Below are 21,104 nucleotides of genomic sequence, written 5' to 3'. Positions count from 1 at the left end.
ACCTTGAAGTAGAATTGTTGCATAATATGGTAATTCTATGTTTAATTATTTTTGAGAAACCACCATACTGTCTTCCACAGATGCTTTACCCTTTCACATTCCCCCTGGAAGTGCATAAATGTTACAGTGTCTCCATATCTGCCCCAGGACTTGGTCTTTTCTTTTTTTTATAATAGTTATCCTAATGGGGGTGAAGTATGGTGTACCACATTTTTACATGTTGTAAACAGGCATTGACAGTCTTTTCTTTCATACTATACAGAGTGGGGCAAAAGTAGGCTTACAGTTGTGAGTATGCAAAACAGCTTATTCTTGTATTATTATTTATTAATCATTGTATTATTTTGTATATAAACCAACTGTTAACCTCCTTTTTCCCAGCCTGTATTTACAAGGATATTTGTATAGTGAACAGCCAGAGAAGACAGAGAGAGTATCTCTCTCCAGAGCAGAGAACAGGTTTTTTGATATCCAGGAAAATAGAGATAATGGCTCCCTCTATGGCAAAGGTCAAACATATTTGCTTGCACCCCATTCATGTTGCTGTTTACAATATTAATAAAATAAAAATAAATATAAAACTAAATATTGATCAAATTGGAATACTATCTATTCTAGAACACCATAATTGACTGCTACCAAGCAAACACTTGAAGAATGCAGATGCTTGGTATCTTTCCAACCAAATGTGCAAGAACCGTGTCAGCAGCAGAACTTTCCCTTCACATCTAGTAAGATTGCATTTAAAGAACTCCCAACCGCTTTCTGCTTTCACTTGTACACCAGTTTGAATTCTTAAAGGAAATTCTCTATGAAATTGGTTTTTCTTGGATATAAGTATTTAATGATAATTCTGAGAATAAGTGATTCCTTGAAACTTCATTATGTTTAAATACTATCTTTCCTTTCTTATAGAAAAAAATTTCCCAGGAAATGTGTTGTCATTGTTCTTAATTTCAGAACAATGTTTGCCCTGGCCAGTTGGCTAAGCAATAGAGTGTGTGGATGTCCTGGGTTTGATTCCTGGTCAGGGCACACAGGAGAAGCAACCATTTGCTTCTCTATCCCTTTCCCTCCCTCTCCTCTCTCTCTTCTCCTCCTGCAGCATGGTCAAATGATCAAGCAGTTTGGCCCAGGGTGCTGACGATGGCTCTATGGCCTCACCTCAGGTGCTAAAATAGCTTGGTTGCTGAGCAGTGGAGCAATGGCTCCAGATGTGCAGCACATCACTCCCTAGTGGGCTTGTCAGGTGAATCCTGGTCAGGGCACATGCAGGAGTCTGTCTCTCTGCCTCCTCCTCTCTCACTTAATAATAATAAAAAAAGAACAATGTTGATTATTCAAATGAGAAATTACAATATTCAAATATTTGCAATCAGCACTTGGGATAGGTAGCAGTATACTTACACATTTCAGCTGACACACTACAGGATTATTTTAATCAGTGGAGGTAAAAGCAGGGCCATATATAATTTACTAAGACTCTCTCTCTCTCTCTAATTGCTTTCCAGTAGAACTGCAGAAAGGAATTCTCCCTCTCCCTTCTGCTTCCCAGGAGGGGTTGCCTTTGTTACAGCTCAACTATAAGCTTTATATGGAGTTGTAGCTTTCAAAATAGAGCGTTAATTGGAAGCAATTATCCAATTATACCAGCTGTGACTATGCTGTATACTGAATATTTACCAAGAAAAGAACACATTTAACAGATGATTTAATATAGCAGCCTGGCATAATGAATCTGCAACTGACACTCCAATCACATAGCTAGTATTCAATGGCTGAAATATTGAAGGGTACAGTAGCTTGAGTCAGTGTAAAAAATAATATAAAGACTATTAGGTTTGGTTTTCAAAGCAGTGCCAACATGTGTGATGTAAATTTCAAAATGTTGAAATTATGTTTGTTTATTATCTAAAATGAGTCAGATTTCTCCAACTGCTTGATTTTAAAAGTGGATGTGCTTTCAAGTTCAATTGATTTTTTAACAATTCTTTTGAAGCTTTATGTATGTGCGCTGAGGTCTTATTATAGGGCTGTTCTTGAAACTGATGCTTTGGAACCACTTTAGGTACTTCTCAGATAAGCACCAAGAAGAGCCTGCCTTGTGTGAAATTCCACTCTGCAACCAATGGTGTGATAATAAGCTGCAGGCTAGTCATTTTCTGCCTGTAATCTATTCAGCTTCAAAAGTGCTGACCAAGGGCTTAAGGGGGAACAGGCTTTGGCTGGGTTAGCACTGATTAAATGGATGTGAAGATAATCCATATTCTGTCAAGGAATATTTTCATGGGCAAAAATCCACTACTGACAACCTGCAAAGTTGACTTTACAAGAAATGAAGAAAATGCTTCATCTATTTGTTAACTCTATATTAAAGAAACAAAACAAAGGAACCAAAACACTTTGCTTACCAACTCTTGAGTCATCTTATTGGTGCTGCCTTGACAAAGAGATGCTGTTTCCTATGTACTATGATGTCACCTTTGTCCAATCATAACCTTCCTTATGAGAGTGGGGGACAACACTCTTGAGACAAGGTGAATGACAGCAGCAAGCAAGGCAGCAGTCACTAGGCAACCAGGATCCAGCCTTCAGTGGAAGAGAATTTTCAAGCATTTAACCCTCATGCTGTCAAGGTTTCTTGTTGCTGATAGGGCATAATCTCTGGACAAAAGGACAAATGTGAATAACGCAGCTTTTTTGTCTAAAGCTATGTTTCTAGAGACAATGTGAGGAATCATTCTGTTTAGGACTAAGGACATTACTTGCTTTGAAAAGACTGGTAAAATTACTATACTGTATACCTGAAACTAATACAAAATAATATTGAATGTAAACTATAATTGAAAAGAAATTTTTAAGGAAAATGTTGGCAAAGTTGGAAAATGTTAAAGCCTTTTTTCACATGGGTCACACACAGTATAAGCCACACGATTATCTCCTCTGTGTGTTTAAAACTCTTACTCAGTTGTTCCCCACAAGCCAGGCTGTCACACAGGTGTGTAGTCATGCTAATGAGTTTGGAGGAGGAGACTGTGAATGGAGCTGAAATCACCCTGTGTTCCACAGGCCAAGACACACCCTTATTCGCACAGACTCAAAGAAGGTGTCTTTATCTAATTTTCTGCCCTGATGAGGTGCCGCTTTGTATTTTGTCTTCCTGTAAGGGGATGCTTTTTTAAAATCTGCACAAAATTGCTGCGTGAGCTTTTGAGTGAGGAGGCCCTGCAAATACAGCTTGTTTTTCCAACTATTTAGAAAGTTTTACAATACTATCTCTTTTTTTTTTTTTTTTTTTTTTTTTTTTGTCACTTGACTATGCTAGAGAATTTAGCATGGGGCTGGACAACCCAGATGTGACTGGTAGTAATATTTACAAACCAGATATACAGAATCATCTCATTCAAATTATTTTGGTTTGTTTCTAGGGGAAAAAGTGTCTTTTAGAATTTCTCTCATGAAGAGATGACAGGATAAGGGTAGAAGTACTACATGTTCAGGGACTCCAATGGGTTCAACCACTATGTGAGCTTCTAAAATAGCGTGTGTATTTTTTAGACAAGTCCAGTTGCTGAATTGAACTGTTTCTTCATGACTTTTTTGCAGCACAGGATGCTGCACACCCCTGGTCTCTTCCGGGGACTGACTTCTAAGCAACATTCAGAGCTCAATAGATGCCATTTCCTCTCTGACCCTAAAACTCTAGCTAGGCATCCCTCGTTCATGATCCCTCAGCACCTGGATATGGCACTATCACACTGTAGCATTTGGTCCATTTCTTTGTCTGTATGCCTCTTGTTTGCATTTAACTATTATAAATTGGATAGCTGTATATAACACGTGTAGGTCTGATGTCCTTGTATATCTTTAGAATATTGAGGTTTCTTATGAAAAATGTCTAAATGAAACTGTTCACCCCTGTATAGACAAAATAAAGTATACAGAGGAAAGTAATCAACAAACTGTCTAATTTCTGTGATGTCTGTAATGTATTAGAATCATTTGAATGAGGGGTGGAGGAAAGTTTTTCCAAATTTCTACATGAAGAAGTATAGATAAATGTACATTATACATTTAAAGTTTATAAATGTAATTAAAGTATTTTAATATGATCTTCGATGCTAAAAATAAATGAGCAAAAATGAAAAACAAAATGGTCTTGAGTTTTGTATCTCCAGAAATTGGTGCAGTACTTAGCTCAATAAATATTTGTTGAGAGAATGAGAATAGATACACACAGAAAAAATGCATCTAAATCTTTAAAGCTTTTCTTATATGGGAGATTTACTTATATTTTAGTACTGAAGATCTCTTCAGTACTTGGCTGGTGACAGCCAAGTGAACCAGTGAACTGAAAGGAGTTTGAAGCCCTGAGAGCAATTTGGAGCAGCAAAAAGATATTGAAAACAGCATCCATTTTTCAAACCAATCCCAAGGGAAGCCTAGACAGCCAAAATATCATGGGAGAGTAGGACATTGTCTAAAGGGCATTACCAGCTAGATTGACTCTAGACTATCCTCCAGTTTCATTAATTTAAGTCTGGTCAACTAAACTTTCTTAAAAGTGAAACTTAAAAGAAAAATAGGAAAATAAATGCATAAAACAAAAACTCAATGTACCAAAATTTATGGGATGCAGCTAAAGCAGTACTGAGAGGGAAATTCATAGCTTAATGCCTAACTTAGAAAAGCAGAAAAATCTCGAATAAATAAGCTAAACTTCCACCTAAAAAACTAGAGAAGGAAGAGCAAACTAAACCCAAATAAAGCAGAAGAAGGAAATAATAAAGATGAATGGAAATAAATAAATTCAGTATCAATGGAGAAAAGTAATGAAATAAAAAACGGGTTCTTTGAAAAGATCAAGAAAATAGATAAGCTTTTAACTTGGCTGACAAATCAACAACAACAAGAACAAAAAACCCAGAAGGTACAAATTACCAAATTCAGGATTAAATAGGGATATTGATAGCACCATTACAGAAATGAAAATAAGTATAAAGAAATAGTTGAACAACAATAAGCCAATAAAATAGATAACTTATATGAAAAGAACATATTTCTAGAAAGACACAAATTACTGAAAGTGACTCAAGAAGAAATAGAAAATAAATGTGTGTACATAAACACTTTCTTCTTGAAGAACATTTTTCTTTGTTAAAAGACATTATTTTTTTTAAGTAGTTTTAGGTTCACAGAAAATTGAGAGAAAAGGACAAAGATTTCTTATATATCTCCTGTCCTCACACATGCATAGCTTCCTCCATTATCAATATTTCTTACTATAGTGGTATATTTGTTATGAAGTGATAAACACTGATACATCATAATCACTCAAAATTCATGTTTGACCTTAGGGTTCACTAAACATTAAGCGAGAAAAAATACTTTGGAAAGTATACAGAAAAGGTAGTTAATGTTGAGTTACTTATAAAACAGAACCTCGGGGAGTCTTAACAAAAATACACCTTCAGTCAACTTTTGCTTAAATTCCTCGTTTGACTTCTTGTCTGAGTGTACATGAAAATGACAACTGCTGTGAGAGGTGTAGAGTTGTGGAGTTGGAGACTCCAGGACAATCAGGGAGGAGGGGTTTAAACTGGCAGTTTCTTGATCTTTCCTTCTTGATCTCACTTTCATCTCTTGCTGTCACCAAGAAGGGTAACCTGATCTGTGGAAATGCAGTCCAGCGTCTTCACCTCTTGAGCTGCAGGGGAAGACTTGGACTTGTGGTTTCTGGAGCCCTGGCAAAGTAATCACTCACAGAACTGGGGAGGGGGGTCACTGTCACATGGTCTGAAAATGGGACCAAAGGGAACAGCTCTCGGAAGGTCAGTGATGGGCCCCAACTGACCTCTTTCATTTGCAGCCACAGTGCTGCTGCTCTTCCCACAAGCCAGGCTCTGGGTTCTCCACCCACAGAAGTCCTGCATGGCCTTCCAGTACATGGTAGATTCACAGAACACGCTAGTGGCCCCCTGGGCCCCCTGGAAACACAAACCACCCAATTCACTGACAGCAAAGGAGCAGGTATAGCCAGTGGTGGGATTCAGCTGGTTCGCATTGGTTTGGCAGAACTGATACCTAATTTTTTGTTGAGTTTGGTGAACCAGTTGTTAAAAATGGTACTTGTAATCAGGGTTCTTTCTTAGGTGGGTGCCTGTGTGGCCCCCAATGTGGAAATCACAAATTTATATTCCTTACTCTTTCTCAACGTTCATCTGCGCAACAGCGTATTCTAAGCACCTGTAGTAATGTTCATTCCATTCATAGGTGAAAAAAATTACAAGTGAGGACACCAATCAAAAAGCAATATGGAAATATTTTAAATACCAGTTTGATTGTTTTTTGTCAGGTATTATTTAATATTTTTCGTTAATATTTTTAAACTCATAACAGTCTAGTTTTGTATACCTTTTATTGTTTTGGGGTGTTTTTTTTTTGTATTTTTCTAAAGTGAGAAGTTGGGAGGCAGAGAGACAGACTCCTGCATGCACCCGATGGGATCCACCCACTAGAGGGCAATGCTCTGCCCTTCCAGGGCATTGCTCCATTGCAACTGGAGCCTTTCTAGCGCTTGAGACAAGGCCATGAAGCCATCCTCAGTACCTGGGCCAACTTTGCTCAATGGAGCCTTGGCTGTGGGAGGGGAAGAGAGAAATAGAGAGACAGGATAGGGGGAAGGGTGGAGAAGCAGATGGGTGCTTCTCCTGTGTGCCCTGACCAAGTATTGAACCTGCGACTACCACATGCTGGGCCAACACTCTACTGCTGAGCCAACTGGCCGGGGCCTTATTGTTTTTATTTAAGTATTAAATGCATGGAATAATAAGCTACCTTTCAGTATGTCATTTTTTATACTCAAAATGGTCATTAAGGCAGAGAACCAGTTGTTAAATTATTAGATCCTGTCATTGGGTGTAGCCTGCATGGATCTGGGATGCCCCCACCAGGGAAGTAGAACAGTTGCACCAAGCGGGAGATAATCTGGTCCTTCCGCTCTGCGTGGCCCAGACAGCTGCATCCCACAGAGTCCCAGGAAACCCTCTTCTGGGAGTCAAGGACCAGCGTGTGCTTAGCACCACAGACCACATGACATACAACCACATTGGGGACTGGCAGAATCTACCTGTCTTTTTTCTTCTCAGTGAAGATGGCCACTCACCAGGCACCAGCTCACAGTCCTAGTCTATCCACTGCACCAGGGCAATGAATTTGCTATCTCAGTTGTGTCCCAGCTGACCATATTTAGGGCAAATAGAGGTACCTTTGCAATCCATTATCATACTGAATTCAGCCCCACAGGCCATTTTGGTAACTGGCTGCCTGTCATCTATTACCTGTGCAGGGCTCGGGAGGGCATCTGTCTGGTTGCCAAAGCCCAGCTCCCACCTCATACAGAATATTTTCATTGCTCCCCAAATCCTCTGTGCTTCCCCACACACTGACTCCTGGCAACCACTGATCTTTTTACTGTCTCCATAATTTGGCCTTTTCCAGAATGTTTTATAGTTAGACTCATAAGGTAATTAGCCGTTTCAGACTGGATTCTTTCTCTTAGTATATGCAGTTAAGGTTCCTCCATGTCTTTTTATGGCTCGATAGCTCATTTCTTTTTAGTGCTGAACAATATCACCCATTGTCTGGATATACTGCAATTTACTTATTTATTTACCAACATCTTGGTTGCTTCAAAATTTTGGTAATTATGAATAAAGCTGCTATAAACATCCATATGCAGGTTTTTGTATGGACATAAGTTTTAAAGTCATTTGTGTAAATACCAAGGCGCTCAACTGCTGGATCATATAGTAAGAATATATTTAGTTTTGTGAGAAACCATCACACTGTCTTGCAAAATGGCTTTACCGTTTTGCATTCCTACCTACAATGTATGAGATTTCCTACTGCTTAATATCCTCACTAGTATTTGGTGTTGTCAGTGTTCCTGATTTTGGCCATTTTAATAGATGTGTAGTGGTATCTCATTGTTGTTTTAATTTTCATTTCCCTAATGACATATGATGTCATAATGTGCTTATTTGCCACCTGTATTGTATATCTTCTCTGGTGGAACATCTGTGGCCCATTTATTAAGTGGGTTTTTTTTTTTTTTTTTTCTTTTTCATTTTTCTGAAGCTGGAAACAGGGAGAGACAGTCTGACAGACTCCCGCATGCGCCCGACCGGGATCCACCCGGCACGCCCACCAGGGGCAAAGCTCTGCCCACCAGGGGGCGATGCTCTGCCCATCCTGGGCGTCGCCATGTTGCGACCAGAGCCACTCTAGCGCCTGAGGCAGAGGCCACAGAGCCATCCCCAGCGCCCGGGCCATCTTTGCTCCAATGGAGCCTTGGCTGCGGGAGGGGAAGAGAGAGACAGAGAGGAAAGCGTGGCGGAGGGGTGGAGAAGCAAATGGGCACTTCTCCTGTGTGCCCTGGCCGGGAATCAAACCGGGGTCCTCCGCATGCTAGGCCGACGCTCTACCGCTGAGCCAACCGGCCAGGGGGGTTGTTTTTATTCTTATTAAGTTTTGAGTTCTTTGTGTATTTTGGATAATAGCCCTTTATCAGATTGTCTTTTGTAAATACTTTCTCCCAGACTGTGGTTTATCTTCTTATTGTGGTTTATCTTGACATTGTCTTTTGCAAAGCAGAAGGTTTTAATTTTAATGAAACCTAATTTATCAATTATTTCTTTCATGGATTGTGCCTTTTGTATTGTATCTAAAAAGTCATCAATATACCCACAACCATCTAGATTTCCTCCTACATTATTTTCTAGGAGTTTTACAGTTTTCCATTTTACATTTAGGTCTGCAATCCATTTTGAGTTAATTTTTGTAAAGGGTATAAAGCCTGGGTCTAGATTCTTTCTTTCTTTTGTTCTTTCTTTCTTTTTGTCATGTGGAAAAATATTTTCCTTTTAAGATTTTTTTTTTCTGAAGTTGGAAACGGGGAGGCAGTCAGACTGACTCCCTCATGCGCCCGACCGGGATCCACCTGGCACGCCCACCAGGGGGTGATGCTTTGCCCATCTGGGGCGTCGCTCTGTTGTGACCAGAGCCATTCTAGCGCCTGAGGCAGAGGCCATAGAGCCATCCTCAGTGCCCAGGCCAACTTTGCTCCAATGGAGCCTTGGCTGCAGGAGGGGAAGAGAGAGACAGAGAAGAAGGAGAGGGGGAGGGGTGGAGAAGCAGATGGGTGCTTCTCCTGTGTGCCCTGGCTGGGAATCGAACCTGGGACTACTGCACGCCAGGCCGATGCTCTCACTGAGCCAACCAGCCAGGGCCAATAATTTTTTTTTAATATATGTTCAATGCAGGTAGAAATAAAACACAGATAAACAAAAAGAGGAAATACTCCATGACCTGACATGTGTACTTATATAGGTATGTCATGGAGGGTTAAAATGTGAGTCTTTCTGCTTACTTTTTGCTGATGCCCTAAACCCAATACAATAGTTGCCTAAGGATTCTACATCTTAAACATCCAAACTGAGGTGCTATGTCTCCTATGCAACCAAAGCAGGGTAGATTAAGAAATCATGAAACAGGTTCTGCCAGTGTTAAGCAAGCACCCCTCCAACCTATGAAAGTGAGAGTTGGAGAGCAGTTAGAGAAAATATCCTGGAGAGTCTTTTGGTGGGGTGGGTCCTGCCCCAGCTGCCAGGGGAAGAAGAGGCATACATCTCTTCATTCCAAGCCAAGTGAGAGGGCCTTCCAGAGACACACTCAGAAAAATTGGCATGTGCCTCCTAGAGTTTGGGGACTGGTATCCCTTTGGCCAAGAGGAGCCTACAGGTAAAAGATTGTAGCTGGACCTCAGCCTGTGGGGAGAAAGAGAGGCTGCATTTCCACAGTGGCAGGGAAAGATGCCAGGGGTCATGTGGAACTGAGGAGGGAGCAAGTGTGGGTAGTTTTAACAGGAAACCGCACACCCTGGCCAGGTAGCTCAGTTGGCTAGAACATTGTACCGATATGCCAAGGCTGCGGGTTTGATCCCTAGTCAGGGCGCACATAAGAATCAAACAATGAATGCATAAATAAGTAGAACAACAAATTGATGTTTCTCCCTCTCTCCACCTAGTCCTCTCTATAAAATCAATAAATTTTAAAAAAAGCTATCAAAAAGGGGGAACCATAAAAGAAGACTCCTGAGTTGGAGGACAAAGGGCCCAGAAGACAGTTAGTGTAAGGGAAACTGCTGGAGACTCCATGGGCTGAGGGCTGAACTGGGAGCTTCCAGCTAGAGGAAATACGGCATCCTCAACAAAGAACCTTGGGAGCAACCTGCAAAGATACCTGCCAGAGAAAGAGGCTGCAAAGGTGCATCTGCCACACCCACGGGAAGCCTTCTCCCAAGCCCATTTCAGGGCCCAGCCTTGGAGGTATCCTAGATGAAGGGCAGAGGAGGACCTGTAAGAGGGAGACGGAAGTCACTGACCTTTCCAGGATTCCAAGCTCGAAGCAGGTCAGCTTGGAGGATGAGATTCCCGTTGTGTGGGAAAAAGTTCAGAATGGATTGACCATTTTAATTTTTTATTACTTTTATTTATTCATTCATTTTAGAGAAGAGAGAGAGAGAGAGAGAGAAGGGGGAACAGCAGGAAGCATCAACTCCCATATGTGCCTTGACCAGGCAAGCTCAGGGTTTTGAACCGGCGACCTCAACGTTCCAGGTCAATGCTTGATCCACTGCGCCACCACAGGTCAGGCCATTCTAATTTTCAAAGTAAGACTGTCCAGCCAATTTAAAGGGACCAGCAAAGCTTTGAGACCTGCCTGAGATTTCACCCTGGGACAGGGAAAGTACAAATCCAGGGAGGGGGTTTGAATCAAATGTGGGGGAAAGGAAGCACTTGTTTTGTGCTCTGTCTTGTTCAACAAAATAGTAGTGAATACAAAAGTATTTTAATTTATTTTTTGAGAGAGGAGAGAAAGAGAGAAAGTTGGAGGGAAGGGAAGCATTGACTTGTAGTAGTTGCTTCTCATATGTGCCTTGACCAGATAAGCTCAGGGTTTCAAACCAGTGACCTCAGCATTCCAGGTCGATGCTTTAGCCACTGTGCCACCATAGGCCAGGCAATACAAAAGTATTTTTAAACAAATATTGGATCATATCCAGGTTCTTATATAATTAAAATGACTTAATATATATAAAGCTTCTAGCACAGGGGTCGGGAACCTTTTTGACTGAGAGAGCCATGAACGCCACATATTTTAAAATGTAATTTTGTGAGAGCCATACAATATGTTTAACACTAAATACAAGTAAATGTGTGCATTTTATGTAAGACCAACACTTTTAAAGTACAATAAGTCTCTGAATTCTTTTTAATAACGTTGTTATGCTGTTGCTAACCAATGATGAATAAAGTACTTCTTACCATTAATGCGACTTCTGGTGCTGCATGGTTTTGCTGATGGCTTTGTAGTCTGGTTGATATGTGGTGAGGTTAAGCTTCATGCAGGTGTTGAGACTTCCATCCGTTAAATGTGATCGTAGATTGGTCTTAACATTCTTTAGATGTGAGAAAGACTGCTCACATGCATACATAGAGCCAAACATTGTCAGTACAGCAATACTCACGTGCTGCTTTGTGTAGTATGTGATGGGAAGCGTGTTCCAAGTTTTGATAATCAGCTGGTCCACAGATTGAAGTTTTTTCATTTCTCCCCACTTGTGTTTGCTCGCCAACTCTACTTGCTGTCATGCAAGTCTTTCCAAATCTTCATTCAGTGACTTGAACTTATTCACCCACATGTCCGAGGCCTTCAGGTCAGCAGCTTGTAGGTCAAAATCTCTGATGGGGACACTGGGGATGTAACTCAGGTCGGCGCTGTCCACTGCACACTTGTGGGGATGGGTGATGAACTTAAAAAGACGAGTGCACTCACAAAATTCTCCAAAGCGCGCTTTGAATGACTGCAGGAGATTAGATGTGAAGCCCGCTAGCTGCTGGAGATCAAGATATTGAGCAGGGTCACTTGCTGTGCATACATCTTTAAACTCTCCCAGTTTTTCAAAGTGTAGTAAATGACCTATTTCAAAGTCTGTGATGAAGAGTTCCAGCTTGTTTTCAAATGCATACACTGCTTGTTGAAGGGATAAGACTGTATTTCCAATGCCTTTCATTTTCACATTGAGCTGGTTCAGATGTTCAGTCATATCCACAAGATAGTAGAACTTCAGGAGCCACTCAGTGTTAGCTAACTCAGGATGCTCAACGTTTTTTTTTTTTGTTTTTGTTTTTGTTTTTTTTTTTTAATTTTTTTACAGGGACAGAGAAAGAGAGTCAGATAGAGGTACAGATAGGGACAGACAGACAGGAACGGAGAGAGATGAGAAGCATCAATCATCAGTTTTTCGTTGTGACACCTTAGTTGTTCATTGATTGCTTTCTCATGTGTGCCATGACCGTGGTCTTCAGCAGACCGAGTAACCCCCCGCTTGAGTCAGTGACCCTGGGTCCATGCTAGTGAGCTTTTTGCTCAAGCCAGATGAGCCCGCACTCAAGCTGGCAGCAACCTCGGGGTCTCGAACCTGGGTCCTTCCGCATCCCAGTCCGACTCTCTATCCACTGCGCCACCGCCTGGTCAGGCGCTCAACGTTTTTTATTTCAAGAAAAGTCCAGATTTTTCTCAGACAAGCCGTGAAATGGCTGAGCACCTTCCCTCTTGACAACCAATGCACATTGCTGTGCAGAAGCAGACCAGGATAATTATTCCCAACTTCATCCAGCAGTGTTTTAAACTGGCGGTCATTTAAAGCTTGGGCAACGATAAAGTTGACCACCCAAATGACCAGTGACATCACCTCACCAAGCTGCTTACCACATATCTGAGCACAAAGTGCCTCTTGATGTAGGATGCAGTGAAAACTTAGGATGGGTCTCTTTTCATGTTCACAAAGAAGCAATACGAATCCTCTGTTTTTCCCCACCATGCACGGAGCACCATCAGTACACACCGAAATAAGTTTTTCCATTGGTAGATTTTTTTCTTTAGCGAACTCAGTGAAAGATTTGAATAAATCCTCCCCTCTTGTTGTCTCTTTCATAGGCAAAACAGCAAGATTTTCCTCATGTAGTGTGTCACTGACAGCATACCTTGCAATCACGCTGAACTGGGATAAATGGCTTACATCTGTTGACTCATCCAAAGCGAGAGAAAAGAATGATGCTGCATTTATGTCCTTCACTTGTGTTGCCTCAATTTGATTTGCCATCACAATGGTACAATCATGAACAGTTCTTGCCGACAGAGGCATGTCTTTTATTCATTTGATTATCTTGTCTTTATCCAAAAGTCGTCAAAAACTTCATTGGCAACATCAAGCATGAATGTTTTGGCATACTCCCCATCTGTGAATAGCTTTCCATTTCTCACAATTGCTAAAGCACCAGCAAAGCTAGCCGAATTCCAGTCACCTTGTTGTGTCCAAACACAGAGTTGCTGCTGACTAGCTTGCACTCTGCACAGTAACTCTTGACTTGCTTTCCTCCTGCTGTCCCCCGCTGGATATTTTGATGCAAATGTAGTATGGTGTGTGTCGAAGTGCCGCTTTATATTTGACTGTTTCATGGATGCAATTTTATCATTCCATATTAGACACACTGTAGAACCTGCTCTCTCCACAAAGGCAAATTCCTCTTTCCATTCCTGCTGAAAAGTACGATACTCCTCATCTTTTTTTCTTTTTGCCATCTTCTTCATCAAAAAGGTTTCTGTAATTAGCTCTCTACTTGATTAAAAGGAGGGAAGTTTACTTCCTGACCACACAACAACCCGTGTACATTACACATTATCCAATAAAAATTTGATGTTGTCCTGGAGGACAGCTGTGATTGGCTCCAGCCACCCGCAACCATGAACATGAGCAGTAGGAAATGAATGGATTGTAATACATAAGAATGTTTTATATTTTTAACTTTTTTAATTAAAGATTTGTCTGCTAGCCAGATGCAGCCATCAAAAGAGCCACATCTGGCTCGCAAGCCGTAGGTTCCTGACCCCTGTTCTAGCAAGATGTCTGGCACATAATAGATGCTATATATAATTGTTATCTATCACTGGGGAACAATTTGTTTTTCATTTTCTGTAGCATGAGGTTTTAGAACTGTTTCTATATACTTCTGCATCGCTGATTCCAAATCTGTAATCCATCTTTTGGTGCATGCCCTAGTTTTTATGCAATTTTAATTTCTTTTTGTTACAGTTAATGGCATGCATTGGTTTTTAAATTGGAGTTAAAGGGCAATGACTCTTGGATTGAACATAACCACAAGGCAATTAATGTTTTACAAACATCACTTTTAAATAATTGTAGTTGTTTTTAAATGTAAAAAATTGTTATCTGATAAAAACACTCTCTTATTTTGTTTTAAAATTGAATCATGGCTTCTTTGAGTAGGTGTAAATGTAAGAATAGTCCTGACACCTTATGTTATATATGTGGCTGTTACACACTTCAACATCAAAGGCGCAATATTTCATCATTTGTGACACATGCATATGTTGCCTATTTTCAAGTTCCCCTTGGCAAACAACAAGAATTGGGCTCCGAGATGACGTCAGAGTAATGGAGGGGTAGGAAGCGATACCAATAAATCTCCCCCAAAACTCAACAAGATCTTCAACCAGAAACAGAAAAACCTGTCCTTGGAGCCTCCAGATGTTTCGCAATACACCCAAAGGTATGGTCGAGCGAAGAATTGGCTAAATATATAATCAAACCCGAAGGAAATAGGGAGTAAGAAATGCTCCACTTTCCTCACTAACCTTAACAGGGCGGCTTTCACTGGAAACTGAGAATATACAGTAGAAACTAAGGCGAGCAAAGGGGGTGAATAGATCCAGGCTGCGGCACAAATGGCCGAACCAGGCTGTGGCATGGAGATCCAAGCCGAGGAAAAACTGTTCTTGTGACAACCCGGGCAATACAAGCTAACACTCGCGCCAAACCCAGACAAAGAAAGACAAGCGGGGCAGCCATTTTCCCCGATCTCCTGGTCGGCGCACGCAGATAGTGGGCAAGAGATTCCTTCCAAAGCCCCGGGAGTGGGCGCCGGTGTTGTCCCACAGAGAGGCAGAGTCAGAGGCATTTGTGTGGGCCGAAAGTGGAATCTCCGGGCCGCCCCAGCGCCCTGGGGGAGCCGCGCACGGGGAGGGAGCGAGAACTAATTCCAACGCTGGAACTTTTCCGTGCGGGAAGGGGTTTCACTCAGAGGGTGAGGCCGCTGGTCTGATATCCTGGTCTGCGTGTGCAGATAGTGAGCGAGAGATTCCTCCGAGTGCCTCGGCAGTGTGTGCCCATGTTATCCCACAGAGAGGCAGAGCCAGGGGCCTTTGTGTGGGCCAAAAGCGGAATCTCGGGCTGCCCCAGCACCCTGAGGGAGCCGCACACGAGAAGGGAGTGAGAACTAATTTCAATGCTGGAACTTGTCTGTGCGGGAGGGGTTTTACTCAGAGGGTGAGGTGGCTGGCCTGATATCCTGGTCGGCGCGCATGGAGAGTGGGCAAGAGACTCCTCCCAGCACCTCAGGAGTGGGAGCCCGTGTTATCCCACAGAGGGGCAGAGTCAGGGGCCTTTGTGTGGGCCGAAAGTGGAATCTCAGGCTGCCCGAGCGCCTTGAAAAAGCCGCACACGGGATGGAGAGAGAGCCAATTCCAACACTGGAACTTTTCAGTGCGGGCGGGGGATTTCACTCAGAGGGCGAGACTTCCAGCCTGACATCCTGGTCTGCGTGCGCAGATAGTGAGCGAGAGTTTCCTCCAAGCGCCCCGGGAGTGGGTGCCCGCCCATGTTATGGGACAGAGTGGCAGAGCCAGAGGTCTTTGAGTGGGCGGAAAGCCCGCCTGATTATGCTAGCAGCTCTGACTGACTGAGCCTTACTCAGAGCCCTGTGCTGAGTGGGAATAGAGTGGGGAGTGGCAGCTCTTTGAACCTCTTACTATCCAGGCAGAGGCAGCAGCAACCCCATAGCTGGATTATCAGGCTACTAATTGAGGAAGGAAAGACTAGGAGAGAGGCTCCAGGAACACGGACTCTCTCACTGTCGGAGCCTATAAATGCTAATGAGCCTCGACTGCCAACATGACTAAAGCACAAAGCACAATACATGACATTGCCATAGAGACTTATCAACTGCAAACCTCTACCTGAGCGTGCCAAAGGGGCAGAACCCAGGGTACAGAGTCACCGACCAGGAAGAGGGACAGAAAAGAAAAAGCAAGGTGATAACCTCTCAAAATCAAGAATAATCCGCAGACTTTATAACCTATCCCATTTTATTATATTTGTTCGTTTCTTTCTCTTATCTTCATCCTTGATTTTTTTTTCCCCTCCTCCAATTTGGTTGTTTAACTCTCTACTGGTCTTATTCTCTCCTCTCCTTGAACTACACTACCCATAAGTGTTACATCTCCCATTATCTTTTCTTTCCTCTTCCTTTCTCTCTATGAGGGTTGCACTCCAAAACCCTTAACTCTCTCTCTCTCCTCTTTTTTCTTTTATCCTCTTTTAGTGGTTTCCTCTTTTTTTTCTCTCTCTCTCTCTTTCTTTTCTCCCTCTATATTAGTTTCTTCCTTTCTCCTTTATGTCTCCTCTCATTCAAACCTCAATAACGAACAAATTATCTTATCTGGGACTCAAACTTATGTTTGTGGCATTTTGGGGGGTTTTTACTTCACCTTTTTAACTCACTAGCAGTGCTCCCATCCCTGGCTCTCCATTTTATCTAGTTCTTGTTCCACTAAATACAATAGTAATTTTTTAATTTGTCCCCCCATTTTCCTGTTTCCCTCTTATTCCTCTCATCATAACTCTTAGTCAACCAACACCTAAACGCAAATCATTTTATTCTTGATCCAAATTTTTTCCTTATTTACTTTTTGTGGGTCCATACCCTCCCCTTTTTTATTTTATTTTTATTTTATTTTATTTTTTTCCCCTTTATTACTTTTCCCCAATTCAGGCCCTCCATTACAGGTATTGTTTGTTCTATTTAATAAAATATAATTCACAGTTCACCACAAGATTTTCTCAAGAAAGAGGGGAGAGGAGAGGAGAGGAAAAAAGGAGGGGGGGATAATTTCCTTTTTTAAAAATTTTTATTTTATTTTATTTTTCTTTATTTCATTATTAAATTTAAAAAAAAACAACTTTTTTTGATTTTTTATTTTTTAACTTTTTATTCTTTATTAAATCTCATTAACACTATCAACAAAACCACCCTCAGATGCCATTAAGGAAGAGAAAATCGAATATCAGGGATACAAAAGAAAGAGAGGTAACACAGATAGATGAGGAAAAATCTATGGAGAAAAAATTTAATATATTGGAAACCTTGGAGCTAAATGACAGAGAATTCAAGATAGAAATCCTAAAAACACTCAGAGATATACAAGAAAACACAGAAAGGCAATTTAGGTAGCTCAGAAAACAACTCAATGAACACAAAGAATATATTTCCAAGGAAATTGAAACTATAAAAACAAATAAAACACAGATGAAAAACTCAATTCACGAGCTGAAAAACAAGGTAACAAGCTTAGCTAATAGAACAGGCCAGATAGAAGAGAGGATTAGTGAAATAGAAGACAAGCAACTTGAGGCACAATGAAGAGAAGAAGAAAGAGACTTAAAAATTATCTGACAAGAATTATCTGACTCCATCAGAAAGAATAATATAAGAATAATAGGTATATCAGAAGGAGAAGAGAGAGAAAATGAAATGGAGAACATACTCAAACAAATGATAGATGAGAACTTCCCAAGCCTGTGGAAAGAACTAAAGCCTCAAATTCAAGAAGCAAACAGAACTCCGAGTTTTCTTAACCCCAACAAACCTACTCCAAGGCACATCATAATGAAATTGGCACAAACCAACGGCAAAGAAAAAATTCTCAAGGCAGCCAGGGAAAAGAAGAATACAACATATAAAGGAAGGCCCATTAGATTATCATCAGATTTCTCAGCAGAAACTCTACAAGCTAGAAGAGAGTGGACCTCAATATTTAAAGTCCTGAAAGAGAGGAACTTTCAGCCACGAATACTATACCCATCAAAGCTATCCTTCAAATATGAAGGAGAAATAAAAACATTCACAGATACAGAAAAGATGAGGGAATTTATCATCAGAAAACCCCCACTCCAGGAATTACTAAAGGGGGTTCTCCAATCAGATACAAAGAACAAAAAAAAAATAAAGCCACAAGTAAAAGCTCCAAGAAGAACACAATAAAACCAAATTTAAACTATGACAACAACAAAAAGAAAGGGGGGGAGAGGATGGAGATTAACAGTAGCAAAGGACGATGGAGTGCAAAAGTACTCACAAAATAGTGCACTACAATGAACAGGGTAGAAACCCTTTTCATTACTTAAAGGTAACCACCATTGAAAAAACCACCACAGAAGCACATGAGATAAAAAAGATAGCAACAGAGGAAAGATGTATGGAATACAACCAAATAAAAACAAAAGATAGAAAAACGAAAGAGAAGGATCAAACAAGACACAAAACTAACAGAAAGCAATCTATAAAATGGCAATAGGGAACTCACAAGTGTCCATAATTACACTAAATGTAAACGGATTAAACTCACCAATAAAAAGGCCCAGAGTAGCAGAATGGATTAAAAAAGAAAATCCAACTGTATGCTGCCTACAGGAAACTCATTTAAGTAACAAGAATAAAAACAAATTCAAAGTGAAAGGCTGGAAAACAATACTCCAAGCAAATAACATCCAAAAAAAAAAAAGCAGGCGTAGCAATACTCATATCTGATAATGCTGACTACAAGACAACAAAAGTACTCAGAGACAAAAATGGCCATTTCATAATGGCTAAGGGGACACTGAATCAAGAAGACATAACAATTCTTAATATATATGCACCAAACCAAGGAGCACCAAAATATATAAGACAGCTACTTATTGACCTTAAAACAAAAACTGACAAAAATACAATCATACTTGGAGACCTCAATACACCGCTGACGGCTCTAGATCGGTCATCCAAACAGAGAATCAACAAAGATATAGTGACCTTAAACAAAACACTAGAGCACCCGGATATGATAGACATCTACAGGATATTTCATCCCAAAGTGACTGAGTATACATTTTTATCCAGTGTACATGGATCATTCTCAAGAATTTACCATATGTTGGGCCACAAAAACAACATTAGCAAATTCAGAAAAATCGAAGTTGTACCAAGCATATTTTCTGATAATAAAGCCTTGAAACTAGAATTCAACTGCAAAAAAGAGGGAAAAAATCCCACAAAAATGTGGAAACTAAACAACATACTTTTAAAAAATGAATGGGTCAAAGAAGAAATAAGTGCAGACATCAAAAGATATATACAGACTAATGAAAATGACAATACAACATATCAGAATCTATGGGATGCAGCAAAAGCAGTGATAAGAGGGAAGTTCATATCACTTCAGGCATATATGAACAAACAAGAGAGAGCCCAAATGAACCACTTAACTTCACACCTTAAGGAACTAGAAAAAGAAGAACAAAGACAACCCAAAACCAGCCGAAGAAAGGAGATAATAAAAATCAAAGCAGAAATAAATGAATTAGAGAACAGAAAAACTATAGAAAAAATTAATAGAACAAGGAGCTGGTTCTTTGAAAAGATCAACAAAATTGACAAACCCTTGGCAAGACTTACCAAGGAAAAAAGAGCAAGAACTCATATAAACAAAATCCAAAATGAAGGAGGAGAAATCACCACAGACACCGTAGATATACAAAGAATTATTGTAGAATACTATGAAAAACTTTATGCCACTAAATTCAACAATCTAGAAGAAATGGATGAATTCCTAGAACAATACAACCTTCCTAGACTGAGTCAAGAAGAAGCAGAAAGCCTAAACAGACCTATTAGTAGAGAAGAAATAGAAAAAACCATTAAAAACCTCCCCAAAAATAAAAGTCCAGGCCCTGACGGGTATACCAGTGAATTTTATCAAACATTCAAAGAAGACTTGGTTCCTATTCTACTGAAAGTCTTCCAAAAAATTGAAGAAGCAATACTTCCAAACACATTTTATGAGGCCAACATAACCCTCATACCAAAACCAGGCAAGGATGGCACAAAAAAGAAAACTATAGACCAATATCTCTAATGAATACAGATGCTAAAATACTAAACAAAATACTAGCAAATCGAATACAACAACATATTAAAAAAATAATACATCATGATCAAGTGGGATTCATCCCAGAATCTCAAGGATGGTTCAACATACATAAAACGGTTAACGTAATACACCATATCAACAAAACAAAGAACAAAAACCACATGATCTTATCAATAGACGCAGAAAAGGCTTTCGATAAAATACAACACAATTTTATGTTTAAGACTCTCAACAAAATGGGTATAGGAGGAAAATATCTCAACATGATAAAGGCCATATATGATAAACCATCAGCTAACATCATATTAAATGGCACTAAACTGAAGGCTTTCCCCCTTAAATCAGGAACAAGACAGGGTTGTCCACTCTCTCCACTCTTATTTAATGTGGCACTAGAGGTTCTAGCCACAGCAATCAGACAAGACAAAGAAATAAAAGGCATCCATATTGGAAAAGAAGAAGTAAAGGTATCACTTTTTGCAGATGATATGATCCTATACATCGAAAACCCCAAAGAATCCACAAAAAGACTACTAGAAACAATAAGCCAATACAGTAAGGTCGCAGGATACAAAATTAACATACAGAAGTCAATAGCCTTTCTATATGCCAACAATGAAACAACTGAGAATGAACTCAAAAGAATAATCGCCTTCACAATTGCAACAAAAAAATAAAATACTTAGGAATAAACATAACAAAGAATGTAAAGGACTTATATAATGAAAACTATAAACCATTGTTAAGAGAAATCAAAAAAGATATAATGAGATGGAAGAATATTCCTTGTTCTTGGTTAGGAAGAATAAATATAATCAAGATGGCCATATTACCCAAAGCAATATACAAATTTAATGCAATTCCCATCAAACTTCCAATGACATTTTTTAAAGAAATAGAGCAAAAAATCATCAGATTTATATGGAACTATAAAA

General features: G+C 40.2%; 1 pseudogene; it reads right to left on the bottom strand.

Moving 5' to 3' along the window:
* Nucleotides 1-5,485: 5,485 nt before the first annotated feature.
* Nucleotides 5,486-7,412, bottom strand: LOC136398509 (protein RCC2-like; annotated as a pseudogene).
* Between the last annotated feature and the right edge of the window lie 13,692 nt (nt 7,413-21,104).

Source organism: Saccopteryx leptura, chromosome 3 (assembly GCF_036850995.1).
Source record: "Saccopteryx leptura isolate mSacLep1 chromosome 3, mSacLep1_pri_phased_curated, whole genome shotgun sequence".
In the NCBI taxonomy this organism is placed as follows: Eukaryota; Metazoa; Chordata; class Mammalia; order Chiroptera; family Emballonuridae; genus Saccopteryx; species Saccopteryx leptura.
The sequence above is the reverse complement of the archived record's forward strand: the minus strand, read 5'-3'. Positions and strand labels throughout refer to the sequence as shown.